This window comes from Anser brachyrhynchus (assembly GCF_964034855.1).
Source record: "Anser brachyrhynchus genome assembly, chromosome: 1".
In the NCBI taxonomy this organism is placed as follows: Eukaryota; Metazoa; Chordata; class Aves; order Anseriformes; family Anatidae; genus Anser; species Anser brachyrhynchus.
Window position 1 is genome coordinate 194152742 of NC_137694.1, and position 25268 is coordinate 194178009.

Here is a 25268-nt window from a genome sequence, read left to right on the forward strand (position 1 = left end):
CTGCCCCTTGAGCTGGGGCAGCAGACAGAGGTTTACATCCCAGCTCGTGTGAACAAATGGGTGCTACTGCTAGCGGGTCTCCAGGGACCACAACATCTCCTTCCTAATTCTAACAACATAGGTTTTAGGATGGGTGCTGTGGTCCACAATTCAAGCTGTAACATATCGAGTAGAGACCTACACTGGTAAATGTCATTAAGATTTCTCACTTCTGCACAGAACAAAAGGGTTTCTTCGGAGCAAAAGAAGTGGCAGTAATTTGGGTGTATCAGCAGGACGCTCGGGCAGCAGTGATTCTAGGAGTACTGTAAATAACAGAGCTGAGCTGTAGTTGTGTGGAGAAAACTGAGTTGTATGTTCTTGTCTGTGTACACAGGCTGGCACATTGCTTTTGTAGCCACAAATCAAGCCTATCCATATGATTTACTTCCTCCTCCTACCACCTCCCTTTATTAAGTTAAATCAATCATCTCACTGCTCTGTGATTTATAGCTTTATGTTGTGTTGGGAACGTGTCACAAAGTGAAAAGCAGAAGTTTTGATGTATTAGTAAAACCAGGCTTGTCTGCCTAGGGTAAGATTGGAAGAATTCAGTTTTTTCTTGGATGAATTGTGATGGATGATATAAATTTCCATCATTCCCTTGTCTTTCTCCTTCTCAATCTACCTCTGGCTGCAAAGAAAGACCTTGAAATAGGTGGTGGCCAAGATTCAGGCATTCCCCAACCTGCCTTGGGTTATTCCTCACCAGACTTTGCACCTCCTTTTGTTGAACTTCATGATGTTCTTGTTGAGGTCCCTCCGGAAGGGCAGCACAACCCTCTTATGTATCAGCCACTTCTCCCAGTTTTGTATTATCAGCAACCCTACTAAGGGTGCACCGTGCCCTATCATCTACGTCATTAATGCAAATGTGCATTGGGTTTAGGTGGCAAGGGTTTGGTAGCAGGGGACTGCAGGGGTGGCCTCTGTGAGAAGGGGGTCTGGGGGGAGCTACCGCCTGTGGGGGACCCGTGCTGGAGCAGTTCACCCCTTATCATGCCCCTAGGATGTCTCAAATGGTAAAAAAAATGTCAGTTTAAGTTTTTTGATTTGATCACTAAATGGTTAGACCTTGTTTGGAGCAGCATATGCTGTCAACCATGCTGAGGAAAGGTGGTTTTAATGTGCAAATAAAGCAAAACACATGTTCCCAAAATGAAGATGCTCTTTTAGACAAACGAAAGAGGAGAGGTTAGGGATGTCATGTTCTTAACAAGCACAGACTTGTAAATTTAAGCTACAGAACATAGGCTTGAGAACACACACATACAGATATACACGTAAAGATATAAGACAATGTCTGTGATAACTCTACTGAACAGGTCACTAAAACTAGTGCTGTATCCCATTACTATTTGACTGCTGCATCTTCCCTTAACTTTGCAAGTGAGTAAAGAAATATAGAAGTGAAGAAGAAAGACTGTTTACTTGGCACAAGATAGAAGTTGTTTGTTGCTCTGTGGCTCATTAACGTGAAACTGAACGAGGAGCAAGTTCTCTTCTGATGATTGCCTGAAAAAATACCTGAAGACAGTGAAATGGTCTGTTAATGTTCCATTCATAAAAGGTCCTCTGTCCTCCAAACCCCCCTCCTCCTCCCCCCCTCCCCCCCAATCCTCCATTCTATAGGATTTATGAGAAACAGAAATCATCTGTAAGATTCAACAAAAGTGAGAAGGAAATCTCTTCCCACCTGAGTTAGTTCCTGGTAGAAAATGTAGTCAGTGTCAAAGTGGCTTAGAAAGACACGGTGGAGTTTATTTTGGAGGTTCAGTGTCTTCCCTAACTCTTCTAAATCTCTATCATTTCAAAGTCTTGTATGCATAGAAACCTGCAGCGAAAGGGAAATCAATTCCAGAGGTATAATGTACCCTTGTATTATCATCTCCAGTGGGTGGTGTTGAGCTTTCACCTGCTAAAGCAGCCACTCAGGGTCTTTTCTATTTTTTTTTTCATCTCCCCAGGCACTTCTATTCCTTTCATTCAGTCTATTTCTTAAACCCAATCTGATTATCAGGACAGGTCCCTGCAGCAGAATCCCAGAGTCAGGATATAAAACTTGTTTGACATCTGTGTTTAAGTCCTGATTGCTAAAAGAAGCTTTCCACACAATTTATGAGGTCTGCTCCAATTTTGAATTTCTGAGGAAAACTGTCCCAAAAATGGAAAGCTATCCAAACTACAAAAGGTTACAGAACACCCAACTGGTCCTTGGGAGCTACCCATGTAGTGCCCCATTATTGCTACCATAATAGAAAGGTTATAAAAACAACATATTTTAGCTTTTACAGGATTGGAGCAACAAGACTTGGAGGCCTGCAAAAACATGTGGAAGAACAATCCAGAACTGCTAGAGTTGGTAGAGAATATTAGAATGGGATCTTTTATTTAACTTTTGGAGTTTCTAACTCCTGGTTATGCTAGAAACGTTTCATAGAGATGGGGGAAGATAACACTTCCCTCTCCATACCAAATCACTTACGCAGTGTTTGGTTGCTGACACACATGGATGCCTGCTTGGATCAGACTCACACGTTGCCTCAGATACCCTCAGACATCTCTAATGGCACTGGTAGCTCATTAGTGGACAACCAGGAGTCTGATTAAGGGTGAGCTGAATCACATTCCTGCCTTCAATTACTCCACTATAAATGAGCTAGGCTAAAAGAGAGACTGATACAACAGTGAGACACATATTCCAGAAGAAAAAGCCCATCTGCTGCATCCAGTATAATGTAGTTAAAAGTTAAGACACAAAAACGCAGAGGTTTCCCATTTAGACCTGCTACAAGAGCACCCAATATAAGACACATATCCCTGTGTGTCCTACATACATGTTTGGTTAGGTCACTTAGAGTCTGGAAATTTCCATTAAGCTCAAGTGTCTTCTGCAGTTCATCAGTCATTCTGGCAGCATTCACCACTGTAGGCACAGGTAGTTTTAAATCTTCTCCATTGCAGTACCTACCCAGGCAACTTTTCCATTCATTTTCCCTTTGCTCATCTCCATGATTTCAAACTCCTTTGTCAGTTGATTTTCACTTGCTAACTGCTTCTCAGAATGGCTCTACACAGACCCCAAGGTGATAGAAAGGTCTTTGAGAGCCAGATAGGTACTCTGAAAGTCAGCAATGGCTGGCTATAGATGTTGTCTTGCACATTTATTGAGAAAATTATCCCTTCGGGGATTGTGATTTTCATTTGCTCCGCTTTTTGCTTCCACAATCTCCTGAAATAATTGCTTTTCTCTAAGATGTGATTTTTTTTTTTTTCATCATGTCACTGTATTTAGCAAGAAGGTGCGATTCAGGAATGCTCGTCTTGTCAGTCGTGGAAAATTTGCTTACAGACATCTTGTCTTTAAAACTTTCTGTGTTTATGATGCTTTTCTCCACAACACTTCTATCCACTAAACAAGGTGGGAACAACAGGCAGACTTAAAGTTAGTGTATCTTTCCAGCTAGAAGACAATAGATATCAAAATATTCCAAACCTGACTGTAGAAACAAAGAGGTGTCTGTATGTGTGTGTGTATACACACATGTTTGTGGCAAAGTTCTTGGGGAAAAACTGAATCCAGGATCAACACCGAGGTAAATGGTGGGCAAAATCAATTTTTCCATGTTAAAAAGGTTCATTTCTTCCGGGATGAGGAAAGGCGCCTTTGAACCATGGCCTCAAAACTGTGTCTAGAATTGTTTTCTAACAGAAAACAATCTGGCCCTGAAGTAGAGGTTGAGGACACTTCTCCATCTGTCCCATTCCAGCCGGAGAATCACCTCTATGGGTTCTTGTACGTTATCCGAGAGCTTCAGTGCTGGGATATCTATGTTCCACTGTCCAGGAGAAGGAGATCACTGAGTGAGTCTTCCCAACCAATAAACTTTTCTGTTCCCTTTTCCTAGCTCTGTCCTCTCCAAGTCCCAGAACTTGTCTGGAATTGTTTGCCCTGTCTGAAATACACCTTCCCCCTAACAGCGTTTGTCAAAGTAGACAAATTTTGTCCAACTTCATTTTTCTCTTAGAAAAAATTAATTACCTGGAACTGTTTAATATTCTCTTATGAGACAGATTTTTCCACTTTTCTAACCTCTTTCCTTATATAAATCCCTAAAAAGCTTTCCCTATTTCTTTCTTTCCTGAAGACCTCCCTGCACCCATCTCCTTTCCAGCTACAGCTTGCCACTAGACAACTAGCAGCACCATTACCTTGAGGATTTGCTATCAGCTCTTTAATTTAGGAGACAGCTTCCCATTCAGGAACCACATAGGCATTCGCATCCTCTCAAAAAAGAATAGGATGGTGTACCAGTAAGAGGGAATACCTCTTACTGTGTCTTCTGTGCTGCAGCACAGATGCAGAAATGAGCATCTCTGCTTCTTCTGCCCTTTCAGTTTCTCACACTCCTCCCTCCTGACTTTCAGCACTGTTGTTACACAGCTGGGGACAGAGGAATCTGGGGAAAAAAGAAACAAAAACCCCACCCTTACCCATGTCCCAGATATCAAAGATTTTTGAGAATACCACTTGAAGAGAGAGATGAGCTACTGGGAACATAACCACTCCCATAAAAAAAAAAGATGAATGCTTGAATTTGCAAAAAGGCTGTGTTATTGGTCTAAAAGCAGCAGTATCATTCCAGAGTGGTGCTGATGTGACCACTGTCAAAGACTGAAACACCGAGAAACATGGATGAAGCTCATTATTGCAGAAGGAGAAAATCCCTTCTTTTAGTTTTTTAGTAAGATGTAGGTGGATTTTGTGATTTGAGGGTTATTCTGTAACCAGTATAAATAGCAACAGGAAAACAATACAAATACATTCTTTGAAATAAATCACAAGAACATTGCAATATTTAACTGCTGTTCGCTGTATAGAAGAGTGCTGCTTTCTGTCCTTGCTAGTTTTAATAGGACTTAAACATACTGTTTTATTCAATTTTCAATTTTATATTTTTTGTCTTCATGCCTTTTTTTTCCCAGAGAATTTTTTGTTTTCTGTGCATTTTAGATACTTTTCCAATGCGTATATTTTCTTTTGGCCCTGTTGTATCATGTAGAACTACTGTTTTGGGAAATGGATTTGGAAACTAAACTTAACACAGAAACACAATATATGCTCAAATAATGCTTGATGCTCCAAGATGATGGAAAATATGTTGCACAGAGTGTCTCCTGAGAAAACCTGAGCCCTCAAAAAGCAGAAGAGATTGGAAAACTGGGAAAGAAGGGACATTGCATCTTCATTTATCTGATTTCAAAGCTTGTACTCCATTTCTTTTTCCTGTAAAATAGATAAAATCTAGTGATAGAGCAATGCTTTCAAAAGAAGTAGTTTCTCCACTGGATTTCTTTTCAGCATAGATCTTCGGAAGAGTTAGCAGCTTCACACACTACCCAGCCTCCAAGCCATGGATAGCACAGGCATCTGTTATACCTACTAATCTGGACTGCACAGATTTGGTTGTTTTACAGTTAAGTGGCATGTGGGAACAGTCACACCAGCACAGTGGTGCACAGTAGCCAGGAGGAGCTGAGGTGGAAGCTTGCTTTGGAGCAAGGGGTCCATGGTGAAGTTCTTCAGTGCCACCATCTTCAAGATTGTCTTTGCCAGTGGAGAGCAGCTTTCAGTCAATGTCTTGTGAATCTCAAGCATCTCCAGGACTTTCCTATGAAAAAAAGTCATCAACAGCAAATGTACTTTATGTGCTCCTGTGGCTGGCAAGCGTGGCTTTGGACTTATAGGAGATGTAGCTGGACACTGAATGGGATATCTGAGATTTTATAGCAAATGAATTTTTACACAGTGAGGCACATTTTTTGATTCTTTTAACAAAGAAACTCTGGGTTTGAGACTTTCAATCCAGGTGATGCCATAGCACACATTATCTAACATGATACTAATGCCCAGGCAACTGAGCTGAGTCTTGGATTTCCAAAGCATATTGCAGAAGCCCAGACACCTAGAGGGGTGCAAAAACATAAGGGTCTGAATCTCAAACCAATATCTATGAAAAACAGAACCTGCAGGATGTCCTTCCAAGGAGTACTTGGTAGAGGAGACAGGATGCACTGGTTATGGTAGCCAGTGGCAGAAACATAGCTAGGAAGCATTAAAAATAAGGGGAGAGAGTCTTGGGGGACCTTATTTCACCTCTCTCTTCATATAATTCCTCCATAGAGAAAATGACCCAATGAACTGAATGAGTACTGAATGATTCAGTGACTCCAAGAAAGTAGGATGACACATTTAATTACCTCTTTCCACTCAGATGCGTGAATTTGCCTTGAAATGGGCCAGTGTCCCAGGAGAGTATTTCAGCTTTGACTATTAGCTCTCTGCTGAGTGGGATGCTGTAACAAAATGAGCTGTGTAATGCAAAAAGCAGTCAATTATCTTTATGCATCTGTCTCCAGGTATCCAGTGATCTTGTTAATGAATTTTCTCATGTTATCACGCAAATGGACAATGAGAGTATGGAAGAGGAGTTTCACCAAGACAGACAAAACAATTTTATTTGAGGAGCTGGGAAGGATTCATAAGGATGCATGGATGGAAGTTGCTAAGAATCGTTACTTAGAGGCAAAAGAATTGCAGTTAGAGCACTTGCTTATGGGCAGGTTCCTGTCTTTGTGGCAGCTAACAGATTTCTTAGCTTGCATTGTGTCTCACTGCCTTGGCACTGTTCCAGGGAGAATGTTTTCCTGACTGTCACAAATTTACCAAGCAGTTCTTATGTGCTAAATCCACAAAAGCACCAGGAGCCTGCTGGCCTCCATTCTAAGATGCTCAAGCCCTGCCAGTACAGGTAGTCAAGTCTTCAGTCTTCCAGCTGAGCTAGTAGATCAAAGGCAATCAAAAGAAAAAGTGGAGATTCTCTCAGAGGCCTGGCTTGGTATGGGAATATGATTCCATGACTAAGAAACCCAAAAGGCAAGTAAACAACTTTGACCTAAACAGAGATGCAGCACCTGACATTCAATTCCTCTCATTGGGATTTGCCTACAGATGACCTGCAAGGCATTGCTCTTCATCCTGTGTACCCTGGGTGTATTTCAGGCCTCCCACTATGTGACCTTTTAAGATACATCTACAGTGTGTGATAACATGTTCATAACCTAGGTGCCCAGTCTTCTTCTGAATATGTCCTGCTGGCTCCCTCTGAGACAACCCCAGACCATGCCAGGCGGATACGCACCACAGCTCAGACAGAGCTTCCATTAAGCAACACTGGTGGATTGACCCCAGCCAACAGCAAAATGTTCAGCCATCTTCTTGCTCACTCATTTATTGACATAATGACAGTTATAAAGGGAAAGCAAAAGCTGTGCACGTAAGCAAAGCAAAAAGCATTCATACGCTACTTCCCATTAGCAGGCAGGTGTCCAGCCGCTTCCTGGGAAGCAGGGCCCCAGCACACATAGCAATCCCCAACATGTTCTTCATGTGCACTACAGGGACTTTATCCCCTTCTACAATATGTAAGAGTTTTGATTGGGTAGGTCCGGCTCGGTTGGCAGATCCCCTAGTGCTGACTAACCAGGTGGCCTTTGCTAAATGTGTATCCCAATGTCTGAATGTTCCAGCACCTATTGCCTTCAGTGTAGTTTTTAACAGTCCATTCTATAGCTTGATTTTCCCAGAGGCTGGTGAATGACAGGGGACGTGATACACCCACTCAATGCTGTGCTCTTTGGCCCAGATATCTAAGAGTTTGTTTCAGAAATGAGTCCCATTGTCTGACTCAATTCTTCCTGGGGTGCCATGTCGCCATAGGACTCACTTTTCAAGGCCCAGGATAGTGTTCCGGGCGGTGGCATGGGGCACAGGATATGTTTCCAGCCATCCGGTGGTTACTTCCACCATTGTAAGTACGTGGCGCTTGCCGTTGCGGGTTTGAGGACGTGTGATGTAATTAATCTGCCAGACCTCTCTATATTTATATTTCAGCCATCGTCCTCCATACCAAAGAGGCTTTAACTGCTTGGCTTGCTTGATTGCAACACATTTCACAATCATGAATAACCTGTGTTATAGTGTCCATGGTCAGGTCCGCCCCTCGATCACGAGCCCATCCGTATGTTGCATCTCTACCTTGATGGCCTGAGGTGTCACGGGCTCATTGAGCTATAAATAATTCACCTTTATGTTGCCAGTCCAGGTCCACCTGAACCACTTCAATCCTAGCAGCCTGATCTACCTGCTGGTTGTTTTGATGTTCTTCAGTAGCCGGTTTCTTGGGCACATGAGCATCTACATGGCATACTTTTACAGCCAGGTTCTCCACCTGGGCAGCAAGATCTTACCACAATGCAGCTGCCCAGATGGGTTTGTCTCTGTGCTGCCAGTTGCTCTGCTTCCATTGCTGTAACCACCCCCACAGGGCATTTGCCACCATCAGTATAGAGATTGAGCACTGGCCACTTTTCCTGTTCAGCAGTATCTAAAGCCAGCTGGATGGCCTTCACTGCTGCAGATTGAATCAATTCACATTCTCCTTCAGCAGTTTCTGTGTCAGGACTCCATACAGCAGCCTTCCACCTATGATACTTTCCCACGCTATGATAGGACCCATCAGTGAACAGGGCATATTGCTTCTCATTTTCTGTAACCTTATTATACAGTGTGGCCTCTTTGATGCACGTCACCTCCTCCTCTGGTGATATTCTAAAATCTTTGTTTTCTGGCCAGTCCATGATCACTTCCCAGATTCAAGGGCAACTGGGTTTCCATTTTGAGCCCATTGTGTGATCAGTACGACTCACTTACTCCGCATAGCACCAGTTGCATGATGTGTAGTGGGGACCCTTCCTTTGAACATCCAGCCCGGCACTAGCAGTCGGGGTGCCAGGAGGAGCTGTGCTTCAGTACCAACCACTTCTGAAGCAGCTCGAACCTCTTCATATGCTGCCAACATCTCTTTTTCAGTTGGAGGACAGTGGGCCTCGGGTCCTCTGTATCCCTGACTCCAAAACCCTAAGGGTCAACCTCAAGTGTCCCCTGGAGCTTTCTGCCAGAGGCTCCAGGTGGGACCATTCTACCCAGATGCTGTGCCTGTCACCAGAGTAAGATCAGAGCCAGAGGCAATTTCTTCTTCTTGAAGGTGCTGAATAGTGTTGAAGTTGTGTTTTGAAGGCCAGACCCCAGCACAGTGCAGCAAGCTGTAGCTCTCTGGCATTGCCAGGACCAGGGCACACCTTTTTAAAACATTCTGTCAGCTTTTGAGGATTCTGCATCTGTTCAGGGGTGAATTCCAAAACCACCAGAGGTGACAATCATGGTGGACACCTTCCCATATCCTCTTGCACACCTTGCCACCCGTAACCATCCTGCCTCGGGGCAGATCTCTAAGCAATATTCCTAAATAGTTGTCTAAGCTTAGACAAAACCAGAGGCACATGCAGGAGACGTAGCAATAGGATTGTGCCAGTTTGAACATCCCAAGTATATTTAAAAATTTAAAAACTATTTTAACTTGCCTGGAGTAAAGAATGTACTTGTTAATAATTTCCATGGTAAGTTTCCCGAAGTGCAAGAGTGATGGTTATATGAGTACAAATTTCAGATTAAATTCACGGTTGGTGTAATACGAGCATGTACTAACAGACTGGCAAAAACCATAAACAAATTTAGGGCAGTCCCCAGAGATGATAAACAGCAAGAAAAGAATTAAGAAAAACAACCCTGAAAGTACATAAAACAACATTGTGAACTGATAAATCATCCTTGTGACCAGCAGCTATTAAACTAATATAATGCTTATAAAAATATTGTTTTTAAATGCTCTGGTCAGATCTGTTGTTATTTCAGCCCTTTGGGCCCCACGTTGGCTGCCAAAAGGATGTTGTGGTTTAACTCGGCAGGCAGCTAAGTACCATGCAGCTGTTTGCTCACTCACCCTGCAGCGGGATGGGGGAGAGAATTGGGAAAAAAAGGTAAAACTCATGGGTTGAGATAAAGACAGTTTAATAGGACAGAAAAGGAAGGGAAAATAATATTAATAATAATTATATATATATGTATACATACAAAATAAGCGATGCACAATGCAACTGCTCACCACCCACTGACTGATGCCCAGTCAGTCCCCAGGCAGTGGCCGCCCCACCTGGCTAACGTGTACAGCCCATGGCTGATTCAAATCACAGAATCACAGAATGGCTGAGGTTGGAAGGGACCTCTAAAGATCATCCAGTCCAATGCCCCGCCGAGCAGGATCACCCAGAGCACATTATGCAGGATGGCATCCAGGCGGGGTTTGAACATCTCCAGAGAAGGAGACCACAGCCTCTCTGGGCAGCCTGTCCCAGTGCTCTGTCACCTCACAGTAAAGAAGTGCCCCTTCGTATTGAGCTGGAACCTCCAGCTTGTGCCCCTTGCCTCTCATCCCGTTGCTGGGCACAACTGAAAAGAGACCAGCTCCATCCTCTCGACACCCTCCCCTCAGATATTTATACACATTGATGAGGTCTCCCCTCAGTCTTCTCTTTTCCAGGTCAAACAGGCCCAGCTCTTTCAGCCTGTCCTAATACACCAGGTGCTCCAGTTCTCTCACCATCTCTGTAGCCCTCTTCTGGACTCGCTCCAGTAGCTCCATGTCCCTCTTGTACTGGGGAGCCCAGAACTGGACACAAGACTCCAGGTGTGGCCTCACAAGGGCTGAGTAGAGGGGGAGAAACACCTGCCTTGTCCTGCTGGCAACACTTCTTAATGCAGCCCAGAATCCCATTGGCCTTCTTGGCCACAAGGGCACAGTGCTGGCTCATGGTCAGCCGGCTGTCCACCAGGACTCCCAGGTTCCTCTCTGCAGAGCTGCTCTCCAGCCGTCAGCCCCCAGCCTGTACTGGTGCTTGGGGTTATTCCTCCCTAGGTGCAGGACCCTACACTTGCCCTTGTTGAACTTCATGAGGTTCCTCTTGGCCCAACCCTCCAGCCTGTCGAGGTCCCTCTGAATGGCAGCACAGCCCTCTGGGGAATCAGCCACTCCTCCCAGCTTTGTGTCATCAGCAACCTCGCTGAGGGAGCACTCTGTTCCATTGTCTAGGTCATTAATGAATAAGTTGAACCAGACTGGACCCAGTACTGAGCCCTGGGGGACACCTCATCTTTAATGAGCTTCATCACCATGCGTGGGGAGGCCAGTGCCCAGCCTGGTGCTCACAGGTGGTGAAAGACATACACAGAGCCAGCTGCTGAGACCCACACTTGGTCCCAGGATTCACAGGTGCCCTCTGGCAGAAATAAGCGTTGTTTCTTATACCTTCTGCTGGAATCAGATCTGCTGTATGTGCCAGCCAAACTTGGAGAAAAGGCATCTCTAGGCTCGTTAGGAAAAGCACAGAGGAGCTGCCAGTCTGCCACTGAAAACAACTTATAAAAAACAGAGTTGAAAAGCTGCCAGTATTGACTTTTTTTTCCATATTTCCTACTGTATGCAGCTGCAAGGGTGAGAAAAGAAGAACTCTGAGCTTGAAGCAAATGTGCATTATAATGTTCTCTTTGAACATGTCTGGGTTACTCCATGGAAGATTTTGTTTGGCTTACATTCTTCGGTTTACATTTTATAAGGCTTGTATTTAAGTCTCACATTCTTTCTTTCTTTCCGTATATTTTTTAAGAAGCCAACCAACCATCTTATCAGAAGAAGACACTAGGAAAGTAAGATACCCCTGTAGGGTTTTCTGTGTTCGAAGCCCAAAATCCTGCTGAGAACCACAGAAATCATTATTGCTATACATCATTTTAAACAAGCTGTTTGCGTCAAGGGATTCTGCAAACAGAGCAGTGAATATTACAGGGTATGATGTGCAGGTTTCTTTATCACAGAGCAAAGATAAAGCCTGGTGCTGTAATACAAACTACACTGTCTAGGAGAAGGCTGTCTCTGTTAACTTTAAATTGACATTTGCCTTATCACATTAATGTTATTTCACCACTGTAGCAAAATTTAAGAATAGGGAATAGTCCAAGTTATCATGTTAAAATCAATATCACTATTCATAGTAGCATATATGGTAGACTATGGCCACGGAAGCTGAATAACTTGTCATTTTATTTACTCAAATCATTCTTGCCTGAGAAATCCTTTTGTGTGTGCCTGTATGCGGTAGGATCAGGTAGGAAGAGCTCTTCTGCTGGGGTTTTCAAGTAGCAAAGTTATTTAGTCCTGGTTATTGGCTAAAGTGAGTACTTAAAAAATATGAGCTCTTTGAACTAAATTAGGTGGTTTGATATCTTATCTCCTGATCTTGTTACTAGCTGCCACTTTATCTTACCACCAAAAGCAATACCCTCGGGAATGATTTGTGTGGCAGCGGATACAGAGTAGCTGGCTGAAATAGCACAGTTGAAATGGGGTCTTAGTAGGTGTCAGCCCTTCACAGGCTTTTAGCTCCTTAGAAGTACAAGTTGAAGAAAACAGGTGCTTGAGAGTCACATGTCATTCAGTGGAAGTGAATGAATTGTGGGTAGGATGGTATATGCAATAGCTAATCCTTTACCAAGAAGATATTAAAGTGATATTGCTGGTTAGAAAAAATCCCTCCTGAAGACATGGCAGTTCTGCAAAGCTACAATGCTTGCGCTTACTTATGAAGATTGGTTTTAGATAGCAAATAAGTGTGAGCTTTAAGTAGTAAAGTCATAGTACTGTAACAGCATTAAGTGTTGAAGTTGGTATGATGCGTGGTTAACCTATAAAATTTAGATACTGTAGTGCAGGAAGCAAAACTATATCATGAAAGGCTTGCAAAATGGACATGTAAAAGGGAAAATGTAGAAAGCGTACATATGTATTAATATGTTTCTAGATGTTCCCCTTGGGTTGCCACTGCACTTAGCATCTGTCCTGGTTTCAGCTAGTATAGAGTTAATTTTCCTCCTAGCAGCTGTTATGGTGCTGTGTTCTGGATTTTGGATGAGAATATTGCTGATAACATGCTGTTGTTTCAGTTATTGCAGAGCAGTGCTTACACTAAGCCAAGGACTTTTCAGCTTCTCACACCATCTTGACAGTGAACAGGCTGGGGATGCACCAGGACAGCTGACCCCAACCGGCCAAAGGGATGTCCCATACCACATGGCATCATGCTGAATGATTAATACGGGGTGGCTGGTCAGGGTCATGGGTACCACTGCTTGGGGACAGGCTGGGCATCAGTCAACAGGCGGTAAGCAATTGCATTGTGCATCACTTGTTTTGTGCATACTATTATTATTACTATTTTCATTATTTATTATTTCTCTTTATTTTCCGTGCTCTTAAACTGTCTTTATCTCAACCCACAAGCTTTTACTTTTTTTTTTTTTTTTTTTTTCCTAATTCTCTTCCCCCTCCCACTGTGGGGGAAAGAAGGGTGAGCGAAAGGCTGTGTAGGGCTGAGCTGCCTGCCGGGTTAAACCCCAACAGCATCTTATTTGCCATGACATGTTACAAAGCTAAACAGTTCTTGAATGTCATGACAGGCCGTGAGCTAAGTTGGTCTTCAGGCTATGCTTTATCCCTTGATGGAAACCAAATTCTTTGACTTAGTAATGAAGAGATATTAACCCATGTCTGTGTTGCGCAGACATTGGACCTCCCTGAAGACAATTTTAGAGAGATAGCTTGACAGGACAGAAATAAAGAAATACCTTGTTTAAATTTCCTTTGAAGTTTGCACTTTACTCTCTTGAACAGCCCAGTTCCAGCCACAAACATCTTAAATATTACCTGTCCTCGCCAGCCAGGGGCTGGGGCTGGAAAACACAAGCTTGTGACCCCTCTTACTCCCCCCAATCTTTGGGAGGGTTGAGGGCCCCAAATCCCCAGAAGCCTCTTGAGAATGAGTTTTCTAAACCAGTGTTCGAGGCATTGAAACATGCAGCAAGGTAACCCTTAATTTTCTTTAAAAATCAAATTCTTTTGACACAATGTAAGAACAGACTTGTAAAATCATTGTGCTTTAATAATGAATTTGCACTTCAGGGAAGTACCAAAACCTGATGTTCCTTTACGTATATATATATATATATGTATATGTATATATATATAATTCCTTGAGGTGGTTGAGTTTGTTCTTTTTTTTCTTCCATGAAATTTATTTTCTTATCTTGTCTGAGCTTTTCTTATTTAAGAGAATCCTGATCTTGTTACATCTGCTGAGGAATGAATGTTCTGGTGTAGTAATGCTGCCTAATGCCTGTATCAAAGTTTAAGCAAACATCTGAGGTGCATGAGGCTCCAGATCTGGAGACTGTTTTAATCATAGTGTTGCTTTCACAATCATTTTAATAAACCATTAAGAGAGAGAAAGAATCTCTAGCAATGACTAATCGCACCCTCAGGAATCTGAGAAAAACCAACCCTAAAATGTTTTGTAATGCACAACATTTGTTTTAAATAAAAGGAAATCCTGCAATGGCAATACTGTGATTAAAACGCCATGAAAAGGCTTTAATAAACATCAGGGGCATTGTAGATATCTCTTGCTTTAATGACTGCTGATTAATTATCATATGGAGCTCATGCTGTATGTTATTTGGACAAATTAGAAATTCTGCCTCAGGCGGTCAGACACTGTGCTCGTGGTGGTGCACAAAATGGATCTGTGCTAAAGACTGACAGGATCTGACTGAAAATGCCAAAAGCAAGCCAGAGCAATTGCAGCTGCTTGCTCTGTGAATCACCCCAGGGGCTCCAACTGCAGGAGGAAGCTACAGGTTTGCAGTTGCCCCGCAGCACAACTGCACCAATAAGTTGCATGAGATTTGTGTGGTGGGCACAGAGGACACATCTTAATTCTAGAGTCTCCTACATCGTTTGGGTAAGATTAGATGATGGAGCTAAACATGCCTGCATCTGGTCCCTGGCATCTCCTCTGGAGAGACGTACACAGCACATACATGTATTGCAGTGCTGCATCCATTTGTGCACAAAGGCACCTCTCAAGCAGTACAAGAGCTCAAACAGAGAAACTTAGGGTAGTTTTTTTTTTCTTTTTCTGAAAGACCTCGTGTGGGCTGTGCTATGCAGTTTTTATAGCTTTCTCTGAAGTTTATTTAGTTGTTAGTATTTTCTCTCCTAATTCTTTATAACAATCTTGCTTTATGACACTACCTAAAGTTTTGCAAATTATTCAGAATAAAATAAATTCATGTGCCAAAAATAAAGCTTAATCTTATAAATTGTGGATGCAAATTCTTTGCACATGTAGAGGCCCAAGGGCTATGCTTGGTGTGTAGCGATGTAGACCTTTCTCACTTACATAAAACATACACAAATCTCTAGTCTCACTTTGCAACCTATTCTTGAAATATTTAGTCCTATGAATATCAACAGAAGATTTTCTATTTTCTTACCATGCAGCTATAATAAGCAATAACCTTTAATGTTATTTTCAATGGGCAAAGTTCAAACTTCAGTTCTTCTCTCCCAAGTATTTTAGCAAAGGTTATTATCTTACTGTGGCGTGCTCCCCTGGCTGCCTCTCATCCATAATCTTTCATTCTTAACAAAGAAAAATAAGCTCTTAACTCCTTCATGTAACAGAAGCCTTCGTTTAATCATTTTGTCATATTTAGAATAGATCAGGAGAACAATGAAACTCTTTTCCCCCTCTGCTATAATTTATATTATTCTATCACTGCACTTACCATTGACCAATATGCCTTTTTCTTCCCTTAGGACAAGGAGGTTTAGTCTCTGTGTGATGATTTCTTTTTCAGAGGGCAAAAATCAATCCTTTTTTAAAGAGCAGGTCACTAGGAGGGCACACGGGCTATATTTATGTTATAATACCTGTGCACATTTTCCTTTTGTCTTTGGGATTTACAGCACAGTCAATATTTCTGCATTTTTAATGTTAAAGATCTGCTTACCCGTTTGTCATCATGCTCATGTACGAATAACAGATCTGACTGTGGCCTGAAGTTGCACTTTCTATATGACACAGATGTCTCTCTTTAACAGAGATTCCCCCTACCCCCCAGTAAATCGCTCCCACCAAATATCAGTGCTTCTGCCATGCCTAGGTGGGGGACAAAACTGAGCCTTGCTGTGGCAGCCTTCTAGCTCATGGTGACCTTCCTCTGAGGTCCATGAGATGCTCCTGATGGTAGGCTTTGCATCCAAGTCCTACCAGGCCTCTCACCTCTCCAAAAACCTGTTATAGGTTAGATAATGGTGCATCCCCTTCAGTGATTTTCACTCAAAGGTTTCAAATTGGGCAGGTAGAATATTTTGTTAGCCCAAAGGTTCAGGGAGTTTTTCTGCAGGAATGCATTGCCCTGCATGGTGACAGATAGCGCTGCCTCCCTCCTTCATGTTACCAAGAACAAGATAGTGCTGGCTGATAAACAACAGCAAACTACTTATGAAGGACTACTACCTTCTAAAGACCAAAGCTTTCCTCATATGAAGGCTTCAGAAGTCTTTTGCAGACACCTTCAAACATCACCAGCACTTCACTGGGCGTTGCTGAAAACACCTCTTCAGCTTGTGCCTTGTCCCAACATACTGTCACAGCACAGCAGGGTAAGAACCTCTCCATGGCAAGCAACAAGTACAGTCCATCTCACCTTTGCTTTATGCCTGTGATATCCAATTGCCTTAATTAATTTAATTTGTCTCTGTGAAAGTTATTTGCCACTCACTGCAAGTTATCTTCAGGTGTACTGCAGGTGTACTCCTGTAATTTTCTGGTAATTACTTGTTTACTTATGTAATGCTGCTATAAAGGGAATAGGGGGAAATCCCAGTTAGGTACATAAATAAAAGCCAGATGTTTGGCCAGATTTACCCTCACTAACTCCCATTTTCACAGCTATTGATTCATTAAAGGCTTTGGCTGTTGCTACCATAAGCTGCCTGCTAAAACCTACATGCTTAACGAGGTAACTAAAAAAGTACTGAGCATACTGGCAACCTATCTCAGATGCTCACCAACGCTCACCTTGTCGCAGGATTTGCTCATTGTTGATGGAGAGAGATGAAGCACTGATGGCTGTTTTATTCCAAGCACTCAGCGATGCCAAACCACTGTTGGCTCATCACGCTGAATGGGCAGACCTGACAGCTGATCTGGCATTTGCACAATTATGGATGTAAAGAAACAGGCATGCTTGTCTGTATCAACAACCTCAGAGTCTATTGTACGATCACTTCAGCTTTTAGCAGCACAGATGGATGTAGGGCTGTTGGCTACTGCCAAATACTCAAACAGAACCACGGATTCTGCTGGAGGATGTTTGGAAGATGTAAATGATCACACAGCAGCATCTGCTGCCACGTTGCAGGCCCTTGCATGGCCCATGCATGGTCATGGTGACATGGAGCTTTCTGTACAGCTGTGATCTGCTGGGCTGTGATTGTACCACAACATGCAGCAGGGGAATAAGCCCTCAGTGCTCTGCATCGACGTGGAGCAGCAGGTGAAAACCATGCCAGACAGTGGGCTAAGATCAGCAATTAATGGGCCACAACTGAACCTTGTACCTTTTCAGCAGACACAGGCTGAGAAGTGTCAGCTTCCTTATTTTTTTTTACTGTTATCCTTCCGAAGTGTATTCACCAAGGTGAGGTACTGGGGGGCCAGTGTCACCATCTCTGGGGCAGGGGATAAGTGTTCAGCCAGAATTTTCTTGAACACTGGGCAGGAGGCTGACTTTGGTAGTACCTGATTCCTGGGGTATTCATGTCAGTGAAGGTGACTTGAGTGACTTCTGAAAATCTCTCCTGAAATGGCTTACAACCACCACTTGACCTACCTAACAATGTGCTAATCTGCAAAATATCTTTAGGGCTCTAAATGTATTTGGATTTTTTTTTTTGACTAAAAATCTCTCCAGAGTAGCAAAATAAATGGAAAACTATTACTCTACAGCTGCATTTATCAGGTTAGCTCAGCAAATGTTTCCTCCAAAACTCCTCTTCCATGTGTCAAAAAGGAATAGAGATCCTTGTACCTGTAAGAAGCCAAGAAAAAAGATCAATGCTTTGAATATCTTACTTTTATACAACATTTCTGTAGCCTGTAGTGGTTATGCTTTAATATTTGTTCACTGTAACTTTGTAATCTCAGGTTTATTCCATTAAAACATGTACCTTCCTCTTCTCAGAGGGAGCTACTGCTGTTTAGCCTCTGTTTTTTGACGGGATTTATTCAGGTAGGCAGTGACCTTTCCTATACCCCCTATTGATTGTCTGGAATGGCTCAGCCTGACAAGGTGAAAATAGCTACAGTGTTTTATTGTTTCCAGTACTTGTTTATTTACCCGGTTATACAATACACTTATAGACTGGCCGGCTGATTGATTTATTGCTGCTTTGTCCTGCTGCCGGCGTCCTTCTGGGCAGCAGGGCTGGGAAAGGACTTAGAGCAGCTGAGGGCTTATGCCAGTGTCCATGAATTAACAAACTGCGTGTAAGACATTTTAGTCAAAACCATTCCTTGTAACCCACGGCTAACCATTTGCCCGGGGTTTGTGCTTGCAAATCTAAGCTCATGCATGCTGTAAGACTGCCAGCTGGCAGTGCAGCGAGCTGCTGCTGAGACAGGCTTGTGTCACAGGCAGCATAAATGAAACAGGGAAAATGTACTGTAAAACACAGTAAAAGAGCAGCTCAGACTTCTGTCACCACTACGTAATAACCTTTCAAAGAAAAGTGGACACATGACAAAACAACGCTTTCCTCCAGCATTGTTTGTTTCCAGGAACCTATAGCCAAAGTGTGAGTGCAAAGTGCGACTGAATGGGGAGACTTTTTGTCGCCCTGGCCATCCAAGGTTAAGTCATTTACGATGACCCAGAAGCCATGTCGTAATCCTCTCCTCTGCAGTGATCTCTGGAGATCTGTATCATATGAGCAGCACGAATCTTTTCACTAGAGGTGAGTGGAGGTGTGGTCTGGGCGGTCACAGGGCAATAGTTAAATGCTATTGCACAGCCACTGGAAGAGCAGAGACCATGTGGAACAATGGGGAAAGAAGGTAGGGAATAGTGAGATTTGGGAGCTGGGGAGTGGGCAGCTCTGAGCTTAGAGATGCTTATGCAGCTCTGTTAGCAGCATGTCTTTTCTCATGCTTTTAGGCAATAAGTTATTACCTGACTGCTCAAGAAAGAACAAACTCAGTCAGTGTGACACTCTGTGAGGTACCAACCCATTACTCCTATCTGGCTCCTATAAATGAATGTTAATGGCACAAAGTTGTGGATGGTGTGCCTGGTGGTACCTTGTTCCTCCTCTTGGCTGAAACTACATATAAGGGTAATTAGTAGGGGGTAAGGTTGCCTCTAAAATCATTCTTAAAAAGACTGATGATACTATCTGCTTAATGTCTGGGACCAGGAGCCTTGAAACACCCAAGAGACAAGTTTTCTCTGCTTCTCAGCTCATCAGGATAAGCTCTGGAAAACAGCATAGTACCACAGCAGAAGGACTGTGTCCTACTGGAGGTGCTCAGTTCTGTCACAGAAAGGCCACATCATGGAGTCCAGAGAAGAAGCTGGTTTAACGTCACAGCAGAAAGAGGGAAATCCACGAAAGGACAATCCAAGTACAGGACTTCTGAACAATGGAGAAGAAATCTTCTGGGATGATTGTGAGGGTCACTAAGAAAGTTATGGATTCTTGAACAAAAGGTCTGTGTTTCGGAAGATGACTTAGATGGAGCTGAGGGTGGGATGCTATTAGCAAAGTTAGTGGCAAATGGACTATCTATATCCAGAAGACCTGGAAGCACAGCAGAAAGTTCAGATGGAGAAGAGGGAGCTTCTGTCTGGAGAGGTGAACACAGTGGATGGCTCCATCCCTGAGAACTGGGGAAGCAATATGAAAGAACTAAGCAAAGGGGATGAGGAGATATTAGGTGGGAATTATATCCTTTAATACTGGAACCACCCAAATTCAGAGCTCCAGTTTCACTGAGTTTCAGAATAATCTTCACCTTCTCTGCTGTTCAGGTATTTTCCCATGCTCTTCTATACACACCACTTCTTAATCCAGGTGTGTAACATATTTGTCCTGTGGCCCTGTTTCAACAGCTTTATGTTCCAATACTGATGACAGTGCACCTGGCTCTTCTCTGATAGATGAAATCAGAAAAAATACCACTGAAAAAGGACACAGCCTTTCGATGCTCCTTGTGACACTTCTTCCCCAAGATATCTGTGTACTCACCCATGTAAGAGTGGCTTTACAACTGTCTTTCGAAGCCTGAACAACACTGAGGCAGGAAACGCTTTGCTTTCTGTCTGAATATAAATCTGAAGCCCAACAAAATTCCCAGGCTCAACACTGTCTGAGGGGGCAGCTCCGCTCAATTCAGAGAGAAGTGAATTGGCCTAGCAACCTACACAGTGCTGCCAATGTGAAAAAAGAGAAAGATGCCTCTGGTGTCTACCAGAAATAGGTATGATCCATCTAAGAAAGGAATATGTGTTGTGCTGGCGCAGGTTCATGTTTAGGGGGGACTGGTCTGTTTTGCACCATTGTTGGTATGATCCACACCTGATTCAGTCGCAAGTTGCCAGGTACTTCTAGGCCATCTAGCACTGATGGATGGGGAAGAGCAATTGATGTGATCTACCTGGACTTGTGCAAAGCATTTGACACTGTCCTGCATGATATCTTTGTCCCTAAATCGGAGAAACAAGGTTTTGACAGATGGACCACTTGGTGGGTAAGGAATTGGCTGGATGGTTGCACTCAAAGAGTTGTGGTCGATGGCTCAGTGTCTAGGTGGAGATCAGTGACAAGCGATATTCCTCATGGATCAGTGTTGGGACCAGCACTGTTTAATAGCTTTGTTGGTGACATGGACAATGGGATCAAGTGTACCCTCAGCACGTTTGCTGATGACACCAAGCTGTGCGGTGTGGTTGACACACTGGAGAGAAGGGATGCCATCCAGAGGGACTTGGGCAGGCCTAGAGAGGTGAGCATGTGAGAACTTCATGAAGTTCAAAAAGGCCAAGTGCAAGGTCCTGCACCTGGGCCGGGAAAATCACAAGCACAAATAAAGGCTGGGCAGAGAATGGATTGAGAGCAGCCCTGAGAAGAAGGACCTGGGGGTATTGGTTGAAAATAAGTTTGACATGAGTCAGCAATGTGTGCTTGCAGCCCAGAAATCCATCCATATCCTGGGCTGAATCAAAAGCAGTGAGGCCAGCAGAGTGAGGGAGGGGATTGTCCCCCTCTGCTTTGCTCTTGTGAGACCCCACCTGGAGCCCTGCGTTCAGCTCTGGGACCCCCAGCACAAGAAGGATGTGGAAGTGTTAGAACGAGTCCAGAGGAAGGACACAAGGATGACCAGAGGGCTGGAGCAGCTGTCCTATGAAGACAGGCTGAGGGAGTTGGGGTTGTTCAGCCTGGAGAAGAGAAGGCTCTGGGGAAACCTTACAGCGGCCTGCCAGTACCTAAAGGGGGCTACAGGAAAGCTGGGGAGGGACTCTTTCTCAGGGAGTGGAGTGACAGGACAAGAAGTAATGGTTTTAAACTAAACAAGGATAGGTTTGGATTAGATGTTCAGAAGAAATTCTTCACTGTGAGGGTGTTGAGGCCCTGGCACAGGCTGCCCAGAGAAGCTGTGGATGCCCCATCCCTGGGGGTGCTCAAGGCCAGGCTGGATGGGGCTTTGGGCAACCTGGTCTGCTGGGAGGTGTCCCTGCCCATGGCAGTGGGGTGGAACTGGGTGGGCTTTAAGGTCCCTTCCAACCCAAACCATTCTGTGATTCTAAGATCTTTCTCTCCCTTTTTATGGAGATTTTTTCCCATAGCATGAAATAGACTATTATATATATATATATATATATATATATAAATCTCTATAAAATATAAAGAACATATTTTCACACCTTTTTTTTTTTTTTTTGCAAAAAAGTAGTAGTATTTGTAATACTACACTTCATATCTGAAACCCCACATTCCTCTTTTTCAATAGACCAAAAGCCCCCAAAAGAGTGAAATACACTGCTTACACTTCTAATAGGAATAATCTAGGACTCTTGCTCTGCATCACTGAGGGAATGCTGTCAATTTTCCTTCAACCTGAATCTGTAGCAGTGCATGCACTGCAGGTGATAAAGTGTTCACGGAGTTAGGCCCAGCTGGATTTAAGGATACAGTCATCAAAGTAGACATGGCTTATATAGCAGAATCCCTGAGCATTACTATTTCCTGCATACTTCTGAACTTCTGGCCTTTCCTGTCAAGATGGGTCCTAAAATTCATTCAACAAGCATGGGAATACCAACCGGCATTGCCTGTGACTTCTCGTGTGTGCCTTTGCAGTGCCACTTCTAGGCTTTCAACGCTTGGTGGCACCAACAATATAAAGAATCAGGGCCCTTCTACAGCCTTCCCCAGTTCAAAGTGAGTTGTGATCCTGGGAGAGGTGAAGTGTTATCAGTTTATTTGTTTATAGTCTTGACACAGTAAATGTAAGAAAAACATTATCCTAGCAAGAGACCTCAAGTAATGGTAGGATTAGGAGCAGGTGAGGATATAAGATAGGAAGACCTGTCTGAAAAGTTTGATTGCTTCCACTGTGGAATCATTTCAGCCAAAAAAAAACCAGCCTCATCCATGATTAAGTCTTTTTTTATCTTGTTTTCATGAATAAATCCTCTCCTCAGGCACAGGAAAAAAAAACAACAGGCAAAAAGTGGAGGAGAGGTAGGGCCAGCCACGGGCTCTGTGCTGGTGCTGTGCATGTCTCAGAGGCTGCTGGAGCCAGGAGTGGTCCCTGCAGCTCCCCTGCTCACCCCATCTTCAGCTGCTCTGCCTGGTACACCAGCCAGCAAAGCAGGGCCCAGGCGAGAGGCAGAGATTCTCCATCAGCAAGCTGCTCTTTCTCACACCTCATCCACCATGGGATGCTAAAGACATCTCCTTAGCAGATGAGACCATGTTCTTTAGAAAAAAAATGCCCTGCGTGCAATTTTTTGGGGGGTCTTAGTGGCAGAAGTTTCTCGATGCCGAACTGGAGGAAAGCCATGTGCTCGTTATGGATTTCTCATTGCTGACTGTGATAAATACGGAGAGTGGAGCAACACAGAGCAGAAAGTCGTGGCAGAGTTGCCATCTTCCGGAGTGCTTTGTATGCCTTCCTTAACATCTGTCAGTTGTGACCAATGCCACTGAATGCAGTTATCCAATAAGACGCCAAAGTGTCAGTATTTCATTAAAATATGCTTCAGGGAGTAGTTCAGTAAACTGCTTAGCATGCCAAATGCATAGTACGTGCCAACATATTTATCATATAATGCTCTTAAGAGCTGCAAGCCTCTGTTCATTGGGAGTAATCAATTCCATTTCCATATGCAGCGGACCTTGAACCCTACTCTGCACTCACATTGCAACAATTTAATTTTTTCAAGGGACTGTCGGAATAAGTATATGTGATACCTCTTCCAGGAGCTTTGGCAGGAAGCGTTATTGATATTCCAGGCTAAAAAAGCCCCACAGATCCCTGCACAGTGTGGGAAGGATCTAAAAATACATAATAAAGGCATGATTAGTACAGCGTGTAACAAGGTGAGGAGTACATGCTGCCGAACAGAAATAAAGTCTTGACAATGCAAAAGCAACAAAGCCAAATAAAGCAATACAGCTACAAGAGCATTAAGCTCGGCCTTACTCCAATATGAAATAAAGGACAGCAGCATTTTTGGTGGAGCTGAAAGAACCTACCCCAGTGACTCGTAATTAATGGTTCGAGGAGACCTTCAGTCCCCTGTCCAGCCCTTGGATTGCCTCATTAGACGTTGTCAGTCTCTGGGACAAGCAAATCCCCTGTGTCAAAAAGTGCTGGCTTTCGTTCTTGGGTTTATACACTCAGAGGTGACCTTTCTCATGTCTCGTCTCCCTTCTTTCTTTCTTTCTGGTGTACCAAAGCAGCCTGGCTCCTGAACCTCCTGGGGTGTTCATCTTTAGTTGGGATAAGGTGCTGCCCCAAGGCCAGCCAAGGGGGACCTGCATGTTCCCAAGGCTGCTGCCCCCAGCCCTCCACTTCCCTGGCAATGGGCTCTAGTACCTCATTTCCCCCATCTCTTGCTAGGGCAGACAGAGAGGATGTGCGCTATCATGTATCCCTTTAAATCCTAAAATGCCACTCTGGCACTATAGCAACACTAACAGGCATCATCTGTTTTTTTATAGCCGGGAGGCTCACGGAGGCCCTACTGCAGCGTTTTGCAGCTACAGTTAAACAATTCAAACCTAGAAATGAGTCTGAGGTGAAAAAATAAATAAATAAATAAATAAATCTCATCTGTTACACCTCTGCTTCCAGCCCATGCTCCTGAGGGCTTTATTTCAGATCTCCATGAGCTCCACAGAGAGCTTTACAACCTTGAAATTCAGGCTGCATGCTAGCATCCCAAAAGAGGATGTGGAAACCCAGCTCGAAGCTTCAAAAATTAATAGAATAGGACATGCAGGAAGCACCAGCACACAAAGGCTTGCAGAGACGTGTACATGTACAAACCTCCTGATAAAGACAGACAAGGCTCTTCCCCCAGATGGGTGTCTCCTCGGGGCGCCTTGTGGAGGGGAGGGTGTGGGGCGGAGCGGAAGGAAAGAAGGGAGGAAGCGCAGGAATGAATTCAATTTAAGTGTGCACAGAAAGAGCGTGGAAATCCACAACTATATCCAGAAAGATAAAAGGTAACAGAAGCAAAGGGTTTTTAAAGATGTGAGTCCCTCCTGCTCTGTCAGACAAATAGACTCAGGACCTGGATGAGACAGTTTCCTCCAGACGCTCACAGCGTTCACTCTCTGTCCACGTTCCCACCATCCAGGCAGAAACCACAGGTTTGTGATCCTGACCCTATGTGTGGGGGCAAGCCCACGGCCCCGTCCCCACGCCGCAGGCTCAGACAGCTTGGGGAGAGCATCTGAGGGGTCAGCCATCGCCCGGTGCTAATCGCAGCAGGAGAAACGGGATGAATAAATTCCTCTCCTCCTGCATTATGTAAATACTTTGGGTGAGCTGTGTCAGCTCTTCTGCAAGTGAGAGCTTGTGCTAATCACTCGAGAGAGGATATTATCTGCTGCATAGGGGAGTGCATGGTCTTGTAGAGCTACTTTTCAGAGCAGAATCTCCAGGCTAGCTTTGTTTGCTTGTTTTTAATTTCATTTCCCCCTGTGGTTTTGTGTCATATCTTTAATACAGCAGACATGACCAAGAGTTGGTGCCTGGACAACGAAAGGTTGCATCAGACAAGGAATACACTTGAAGGGCTG